Source organism: Ostrea edulis, chromosome 2 (genome assembly GCF_947568905.1).
Source record: "Ostrea edulis chromosome 2, xbOstEdul1.1, whole genome shotgun sequence".
In the NCBI taxonomy this organism is placed as follows: Eukaryota; Metazoa; Mollusca; class Bivalvia; order Ostreida; family Ostreidae; genus Ostrea; species Ostrea edulis.
This window is the reverse complement of record NC_079165.1, coordinates 39,589,392-39,600,121: the sequence shown is the minus strand read 5'-3', so window position 1 is coordinate 39,600,121 and position 10,730 is coordinate 39,589,392.

Here is a 10,730-nt window from a genome sequence, read left to right as displayed (position 1 = left end):
TTCTTCTTCCTTTGTTTTATAAAAGGGCTTTGTTTCTTTGTCCTTGGCATAGTGGCAAGTTTACATCAAATTACTCAATACAGTTTCTTCTCTGGTGTTTTCAGTACCTAAAATTTTATTTCAATTTTAGCATCAAAATACAAATAAATCAGATTATGCTGTCCATGCACTCTAAAACTCTATTTTGTTACACATGTACATGAATGTAGATGCAGTATGATCTACTTGCTAGCTGTAGCCTTTAAATTGATAAAAGATGAAAAATATTTGAAAACTATGAATTCCAAATTGCCATCCTCTCTGTCTGATTTTCTATAGACAGCCTCCACATATTGTAGATTACAAGATATGTTTCTGTATCTACTAGACTAATACAGCAAACAGTTAAAAATACAGAGTGATGGACAGCATAACAATAAATGTATTACAGAATACATTCATTGGTCCTTTAAACATATACAGGTCTTCTTGGACACCTATTAAAAACATAATGTATTCCATACTGTCAATCATTTCAAGCACAAGTGCCTCTTGTGATGAAAATTTGACAAAATTCAGTAGATGTCTACAGTAACTTAAGAAATGAAAAATTGAATGAATGAAATTGCATGATCTTCTTTGATCCAAGTAATAAAATCTAGAATGTTTCTACAAATGTTCAACACATATTTTGAAGTTCTTGCTGTACAACAGGTAACAGATGAGGATTATCTTCAAGAATAGAAGTCAGGGAAATTTGGTTTATGATGACTTCGGAGATGTTTGAGATGATCCAGGAGATGTTGATGTTCCTGACTGATCTGTGTCTTTACGTTCCAATGGCTCATCAAGCGGCAATGATACATCCAAAACATCTTCATACTCTTACAATCTTCCTGCAAGGGTCTTCACTTTCTCTTTTAATGATTTGTTTTCTGCTTTCAATTTGAGGTTTTCAGCTGTGAGAGTCTTCATGTTCTGTTGATGAGCAGAATTTGTGCTTTGTATGTCTGTATGGATAGCTTGTGCTATGTATTTTGTTCGGCCATCTAATGCACGCAGTTTTCTTCGAACACCTTCAATAGTAGCAATGGCTGGCTGCTTGTTGGCTTTAGATACATCATAACAAACAGCTTTCAGGTCTGTATCCATATCAGTTATTGCTTTCTTCATTGCTTCATTTATGTCCTCAGTCTTCATTTTCTTAGGAGTAGAAGCCATTTTCCTTCTGAAAGAAAATCTTGTGAGCATATATGTATAAATTACACAGATGAGAACACACAGTGAACTCTGAGCACTGTTATACCCTGAAACTGAAAATTATAGTTCCTTAATTCTGCTGTTCACGCCATAACAACTATAACATAACAACTATGTTAGTAGTAAATACAGCATTTCCATACCCTCCATACTTTGCCTAAAAGCCATGATTGAAATGGAAAAATTACTACTAAATGCGATACAACCTGGAAAAAAATAAGAAAAGGTCTTTAATGTTATGATGGAGAACATGCATCATCTGGGATAATCAAGGCTGTGAACAGTATGATAAAATCTGAAATAGAACTTCTAACTGCTCAATTGAATTTAGGTGTCCCATACAGAACTAAAACACTTACACAAAACAGTCTTAATTAATGAAAAATATTCGAGAACAAATCAACATTCATAGCCAAGTAGGCTTCTATACATTTTCATCGAGACAAGTGTTTATCATCACATGACAGTCAAGTTTTTTTTTTTTGTTTTTTTTTTGTTTTTTTTTTTTTGTTTTTTTTTTTAGAAACAACGAAAATGATTGTAATAATCGCAGAAGTGCAACAACATCGTTTATGTGTAGGTCAATCCTTTTCATATTGAAAAAAGTCTTGGAAGCAAGTTCTCCGATAAGAGGGAGTTTGAAATGCATCTAATGCAGCATACTTTTTAATTTTCGAGAGTACACAAAAAATTATGAGATGTGGGAAGTAGTGATTTAACGATTATCGCCGACAATCGATTGTCGATCGTTAAGAGGTGATCGATTTTCGATTTCAGATTTCATAATCGATTGTCGCTATTAGGTTAGGAACGAATTACGCGAATAAAACATGTACGAATTAATTAATACCATCCGCTAGAAAATTTAAAAATGGCAGCCGATGCAAATAACAACTTGGAGAAGATAATATACGAATATCCTGGGAAAGCAAAGTCAGATGTTTGGAAGTTTTTTTGATTTTATAAGAAAAAAGATGGTCCGCCCATTAAAGAAAATCTCGACATGTCGTTTGCTGCATGCAAAGTGTGCAGGAAGACTTACGCCAACAAAGGTACATATATCAGGCTTTAATTTAAGAGACGTTATTCTAATTGAAAGTGAATGATATGATAATGGCAGTATGCAATATTTATCAATCGATTTATTGAAACTCTACTATTCTTTACTGAGAAAAAAATGCGTGTTTATGTACATTGCATATAGTGCAAATTTTCTCCGATACACGTACTATAATGCAGTTGTATCTGATATGTTTTATGTTTAACGTACATGTATAAAAATTATTTCATGAAATATCCAACGGAAAATTTGAGGAGGGCAACCAGGGCACTGGCTTTACTTTTTTAACCCTCAATTTTGAAACATAACAATATTCAATTAGAAAATTCTGTGCAAAAACTGATTGCATGTAGTGTTAAATGTTGGGAAACACGACATTTATTTTGTTTTATTATATCTTCTTCAGGTAATACTACAAACTTCAAAAATCACATTGATAGTGAACATGGTGGTAGTTTGCCCAAAAATATGCCAACCAAGCAACATCAGCCATCCATTGACACATTTGTGAATTCGAATACACAGAAGGGAAAACTGAATGTTGACAGACAACATAAAATTGATGATTCCCTCAACAAACTTATAGTTGGAAAGGTCATACCAATTAGCATTGTAGAGAATGTGTACTTTAGAGACTTTGTTGCCCTTCTGGAACCGAGGTACAAAATACCATCAAGATTTACAGTGATATCTAGATTAGAAAAAAAGAAGGAAGAAATTGGAGCAAAATTAAATAATGATTTAGAATCGGTCAAAGACATTTCCATCACACATGATAGATGGACTTCATTGAACACGGAGTCGTATTTTACCACAACAATACACTACATCGACAGGTCATGGGAACTGCAGAGTGCTGTGTTAGGTACTGTGAAAATGGAATTAAGTCATACTTCAGAAAACATAGCAAACAGTCTGCAAAAAACACAACTACAATGGAAACTTCCACAGCCAATTGCTACAAGTGACAATGCAGCAAATGAAGTAAAAGCATATGAAATTCTAGGCTGGAGCAGGTTCGGATGTTATGGGCACCGTATTAACTTAATTGTGAAGCACTCGCTCTTGGTGAAGGAAGTTGATAGAATCTTGGGGAAGTCGCGCAAGTTGGTAACCTTTTTTCACAAATCAAGCAGTGTCACAGAAATGCTTCTTTCAAAGCAGAAACTATTACTGAATCAGGAGCAAGTTGGGCATAAATTCATTATTGATGTCGCTACTCGATGGAATTCTACTTTGTATATGCTCCAACGCCTTGTGGAACAGACACCAGTTCTCATGGCACTTGCAAATGATCCAGATCTCTCAAAAACAGCATCCAACACGTTGAAGAATTGTGTGTTCAGTTTTCAAGAACTAAGCAATGTTGAAAAACTTGTTGAACTTCTTTCACCATTTGAGAAAGCCACAACTATTCTGTGTGCTGACAAGTACCCAACCATGCATAAAGTACTGCCAGTTATAACCAAATTGTTACGGATCGTAAGATTCAGAATATTGTAACTTGATATATTTGATCACCATGATGAAAGAAAGATGCCTAATGGTTTTCAAGGTTAGAGGTTAAAGTTGCAGTATCACAGTAGGAAGACTTTTTTTTTATCCCCTCCCTCTAACTATTTCAATTTAGATTTTAATCTGACATCAATCTTTTGATATCGCCCCTAAATAATACATGTAAAGTTTAAACAGCTGGACCCCCCCCCCCACACACACACACACACTTTAATCATATGTCTGCGTTCAGTCTCTTAATCTTATTTAACTTGCTCACACGTTGATTGCACACTAATCCACTAACTGATGCAATTCCCAGTTTTAAAAATGTATCCCCATACTGTTCTTGACTGGTATTCGATGTCAGTGACATATACGACTTGTCGGATATCGTTTTAAAACAAAACTCGCATGTTTTAATGGGCGCCGCCATCATTGCATGTCAAAACAAACCGATAAACATATCTTCGAAATTGAAGAGTTCCAAATTCACTATCGGACTATCTGATTGGTTATTTAAAATAGACAAATTTGCATATTTAACGACGATATTCTGGTGAGTTTGCCCACGGGTGATGAGTAGAAGTCGAGATCAGCCGTGGGTATCCGACGATGGAGCTCGTAGTCCTTTACTAAAACTAAATTTGATGATAAGGGATAATGGATTTGGTATTGGGGTGGGGCCAAATTGGTCAGGTATTAAATGTGTGAACAATAGAAATTTTTAACTTGTTCTTAATAATTACAATTCCAATTCTTTTCAAATTTGGTATGAAGCATCTCTGGAACAGGGGTGGGCACAAATTTTAAATTTCAGGACTCCTGCACCCTTGGGAACTTAGGGGCGGGGCTAAAACTGCCCTAAATTAATCCATTTTTAAAAATCCTCTCTTCAACTGCACATTTGTAAGAAAAACTAAATACATGTACATAGCAATGTAGAGCAGGGACGCCTCTACCAAAAATTGTAAATTTCATGACCCCCGGGGTAGGATCATTATCATCACTGAATTCAGTCATAAACTATTCTCAAACTTCAATAACGCAACAAAATAATATATTTGAATTGTTCTTTGTTCCGTGGTGATCCGGGTTAGAATAGGTCCTCAGTACCCCTTGCTTGTCGTAAGAGGCGACTATATGTGGCGGTCTTTCGGATAAGACCGCAAAAACCGAGGTCCCATGTCAGAGCAGGTGTGGCACGATAAAGATCCCTCCCTGATCAATTCAAAATTGTTTTACGTCCCTCTCGAGAATATTTCACTCATATGGAGATGTCACCACTGCCGGTGAAGGCTGAAAAATTTTGGTCTATGCTCGGCGCTTATGGCCATTGAGCAGTGAGGGATCTTTAACGTGCCACACCTGCTGCGACAAGGGACCTCGGTTTTTGCGGTCTCATCCGAAGGACCGCCCCATTTCGCTGCTGTCATAGGTGAGAAACGAGCCCGTGACCTGGACCGGTAAATGTCCTTGTAAAAATAAACAGGTGAAATCAAGAGAACGATGACGTATATCTTTATTATTTTAAGAACCTGTGACTTGAAATTTGGCATGCAAGTAGTTAAAACATTAATCTATGCAAGGACATCGGCAAATTACGCATATCGCACCTAGTTTAAGATTTTTTAGGCATTTGAAGCGAGTGCATGGTTAGTTTTTTTTTTATCTGGGTCAGAGTTAGACCCCTTTCTATATTTATGGTATCACAGGGTTCGGGCCCAAAACGAGCTTAGCCCCTGTGGGTACACTGATACAGTTGAAGAGTAGATTACCCTTATTGATTTTGAGGTCAAAGGTCAAACTAAACATAGAAATACTGTCCACTCAATATCTTGGCTTCCGTGGCCGAGTGGTTAGAGCATCGCGCTCAAAATCACACGGCCTCTCACCTCTGCTCGGCGCGGGTTTGAATCCCGCTCGCGCCGGTAAGTGAAAAAGTGTCCCAGTTTACTTACGGAAGGTCGGTTGTCTCTTCCCAGGTACATTGCATCTGGGTTCTCTCTTCCACCAATAAAAACTGGGTGCCACCATATAACTGAAAAATTGTTGAGTGTGGCGCAAAACATCAATCAATCAATCTTGAGAACCCTTTGCTTGACAGACATCAAACTTGGTACACTGGTACATCTTCAGGAGAAGATGGCCCTATTGATTTTGAGGTCACATGGTCATGGGTCAAACTAGACAGGAATATGCTGTCTGCGTAATATCTTGAGAACCCTTTGCTTGTCAGACGCCAAACTTGGTACCCGGTTACATCAGAAGAATATGACCCTTATTGATTTTGAGGTCACATGGTCAAGGGTCAAACTAGACATAGGAATATACTGTCCGCTCAATAACTTAAGAACCCTTTCCTTGACAGACATCAAACTTGGCACACTGGTATATCTTCAGGAGAAGTAGTTTCTGTGGAAACGAGGGGGTTATTCATATTCGGTCTTTCTATCCCCCTCAAATGAGGGGGATAGAAGGACCGAATATGAATAACCCCCTCGTTTCCACAGAAATTACAGGAGAAGATGACCCCTATTGGTTTAAGGTCACATGGGCAAGGGTTAAACTGGACATAGTAATATATTGACTCCTATATTTTAAGAATTAGATAATTGATCGACACCAAACTTGGTACATCATAAGGAGTAGATTACCTCAGTCACTCTATTGATTTTGAGGTCACATGGTCAACCCACTCTTGACATAGGAAGATATTGTTTGCTCATTATTTTGTACTGGTGGCAGTACTGTCAATTAAATAATGCATGTGTATAACCATTTTCAATTTTGCACCCGGGGGTGGAGGGCATATGTTTTACAAACATCTCTTGTTAAATTGCGTTTACAAACAGAAACATTAGGTTCGCCCCGCATGCGGAAGACCGAAGTTGTGACAGTTCCATCGCCAAATGCTCGGCATTAGGTGTGAATGTCACGGGTCCTCTGAGATGACATTAAAAACGGATGTCCCGTGTCACAGTAGGTGTGACACACTAAAGAACCCTCACCGATCAATGGCCGTAAGCGCCGAGCATAGGCCTAAATTCAAAGCCCTCTGCCGGTCTGGGTGAAGTCTCCATATGAGTGAAAAATTCTCTCGAGAGAGAGACGTTAAGCAAGATATAATCAATAAATTTTAAGAGCTATTTTCCAATTATATCAATAAAACTCACACATGTTTTGTTTTAATATGTCCGTCGAAGACGGGACGTATTATGGGATGGCGTCGTCCGTCTGTCTTTCCGGACCTTGTGGGCAGGACACAGACCGAATCGTCATAAGCTCCAGGATTTTACAACTTGGTACATTTGACCATCATGATGAGAGGAACATGCCTATTGTTTTTCAAGATCAATGGTCTAGGTCGTAGTATCACTTAGTAGGAAAACATTCTTAGAAGGAAACCCTTGTGGACAGGATACAAACCGAACCGTAAGATGCAGGATATTGCAACTTGGTATATTTGATCACCATGTTGAGAGGAAGATGTCTATTGTTTTTCAAGGTCATACATTTGATCACCATGATGATAGGAAGATGCCTATTGTTATTCAAGGTCAAAGTCGTAGTATTATTTAGTAGGAAAAACCTAATAGGCAGGATACAAACCGACCCGTAAGCTTCAGAAATTGCAACTTGATACATTTCATCACCATGATGAGAGGAAGATGCGTACTGTTGTTCAAGATAAAAGGTCAAGGTCGCATTATTACTTTGTTGGAAAACCTTTTAGGCAGGATACAAACCGACCCGTAAGATTCAGAATATTGTAACTTGATATATTTGATCACCATGATGAAAGAAAGATGCCTAATGGTTTTCAAGGTTAGAGGTTAAAGTTGCAGTATCACAGTAGGAAGACCTTGTAGGCAGGATACAAATCGAACTGTAAGCTCTAGAATATTGCAACTTGGTACATTTGATCACCATGATGAGAGAAAGATGCCTATCGGTTTTGTCCTGTCTCTCATTCTGTAATTTTGTCTGAAACTTTAACCTTGCTAATAACTTTTGAACAGTAAGTGCTAGAGCTTTGATATTTCACATGAGTATTCCATATGACAAGGCCTTTTCGGTGGTAATAAACCTTTTGACCTTGACATTTGACCTACTTTTAAAAAAAATGACATTGGTCATAACTTCTAAATGGTAAATATTAGAGCTTTCATATTCCACATGAGCATTTCTTGTGACACGATCTTTCTACTGGTACCAAGACATTTGTCCTTGTGACCTTCGCCATCTTCGGAATTGGCCATTATCGGGGGCATTTGTGTTAAACAAACACATCTTGTTCAAGGTTAAGGTCGCAGTATTACTTAGTAGGAAAACCTTGTAGGCAGGATATCAACCGAACCGCAAGCTCCAGGATATTGCAACTTGGTACATTTGGTCACCATGATGAAAGGAAGATACCTATTGTTTTTCAAGGTCAAAGTATCACGTAGTAGGAAAACCTTGTAGGCAGTATACACAATGAACCCTTGGGGCTAGGACCGTCAAACTTTGTACACATACATTTTATGCCAAGTAGAGGATGCCTATTGTTTCTTAAGGTCAAGGTCGTAGTAGCAGGATGCAGACTGATTCGTTGGGGCAAGGACCATCAAACTTGGTACACATACATCTTGTGCCAACTGAAAATATTGCATAGAGAGTGATATGTCTTGTTTTAACGATGCAAAGAAAGTATGTCACACTCTGATGATTGCTGATACTACTCGAAGCAAAGTTCTACAAATCATGATGTAAGAAAAACACCTATTAGCTTTTCACGGGCGTATTATGTACCGTTGTCGACACTCTTGTTGTTGTTGTTGTTGTTTTTTTTTTTTGCATGGCATTGTAGAATCTATTTTTCTTCTATATCCTCTTAGTGCTACCTGCCGTGCGAGGATAGATGTTGAATTTTTATTTGATTCCTAATACAATTTATCTAGCCGTCTGTTTACGATAGCGCTTTACTTTTTTGCAAGATACTTTATGATGTGTGTTTGTTGGAAATTGGCTGTTATTTTTAATAGGACATCTAATTTTGCTTTTCTTGTATTTGATTCTTCTTACTCTCTAGTACACTTTCTTATCTGTACATTCTTGCTTGAAGTTTTTTCTATGTGGTAATCTGTGATATATTTATATATAAGGCCAAATGCTGTCTGACGTTACGTCTTTAATACCGATTCTGAGGCCGTTCTTGGCACACTGATTCTGACTACGGATTACTCCGTTTACCTAATCAAGACAGAGGGCTCACGGCGGGTGTGACCGGTCGACAGCAGATGCTTACTCCTCCTAGACAGCTGATCCCACCTCTGGTACGTCATGGGGTCCATGTTTGCCCAACTCTTATTTTCTATTCCTTATAGGAGTTATGAGATTGATCACTATTCGTTATCTTAACCTTTCATATATATATATATATATATATATATATATATATATATGATTGATTGATTGTATATTGTTTAACGTCACTCTCGAGAATATTTCACTCATATGGAGACGTCGCCATTGCCGGTGAAGGGCTGCAAAATTTAAGCCTATGCTCGGCACTTATGGCCTTTGAGCAGGAAGGGGCTTTATCGTGTCACACCTGCTGTGACACGGGATCTCAGTTTTTGCGGTCTCATCCGAAGGTCCCCTCCCCCATTTAGTCGCCTCTTACGACAAACAAGGGGTACTGAGGATCTATTCTAACCCGGATCCTCGCGGGTCGTGTGTGTGTGTTTATATGCAAGGTGACGATAACGAACAGTGATCAATCTCATAACTCCTATAAGCAATACAAAATAGATACATGTAGTTGGGCAAACACGGACCCCTGGACACACCAGAGATGGGATCAGGTGCCTAGGAGGAGTAAGCATCCCCTGTTGACCGGTCACAACCACCGTGAGCCGCAGTCAAAATCAGTGTGCCAAGAACGGCTTAATCGGTATGAAACACGTTAGACAGCATTTGACCCAATGCGAGCTTGTACTGACGAAGTAGATCGTTATAACGACCACAGAATTTGCGAAATGCTGACTTCAATCGAGACTGTTGAAATCCCTGTACCATCAACTTGTGTGTCAGTAGCTTACCTCGATTTAAAAACTGACTATACCCAGAACAAGCTCTTGCATATCGAATCAGTTGAGATATATAAACACCATATGCAGGTGATAATGGAATATTGCTACACAAATATGGGAAGTTGACAATGGAGAAGCTGAAATCATCCCGTTTGTCATACAGGTGAGTTGTCAGTTTGCCGTTAATGTCTACTTTCAATAAAATATCTAAGTATGAAGCAGAAGTGGACGACACTGTGATGTCCTTTATTTCGAGCTCACAGGGATATATCAAATCGACATATATATATATAATATTCTGTTACTTTTCGTCCACGGACTTCTATGAAAGTGATATTATTGAATTCAACGGAATTTGAAAATGGGCGAAAAAGTAGTTACTTCCACTAGTGTTCTTATATACTATGTAAAATTCGAAATATTTTACGAAATTATCTTTTAAAAAATTTTGAAATGTTTCTGACTCGGTATGAAAGCTTGTATTTCATAGGCGAAATAATGCAATTTGTTTGAGATATCGGTCTTTTTATCTATCTATCTATCTATCTATCTATCTATATATATATATATATAAAAGCGACATTCAATAAAATTTCCTGACAACATATACAAGACAGTACTATGACAGTTCAGAATAAATAGTAAATACGCTGAATATAGCACTAGATTCTTTAAGTTGACTCGTGGTTAACAAACTGCATGTAACCAGTAGTTTTATTATAAATCATTTAAAATAAGGTAAAGGCTGTTGTATCAAATATAAAATAATTATTTGGGACAATGTGTACTTCATTCTCTAGTAGAATTCCTCTACCATAAAATAAGCTACAAGCATTACAAGTAGCCATCCCTTTACCAAC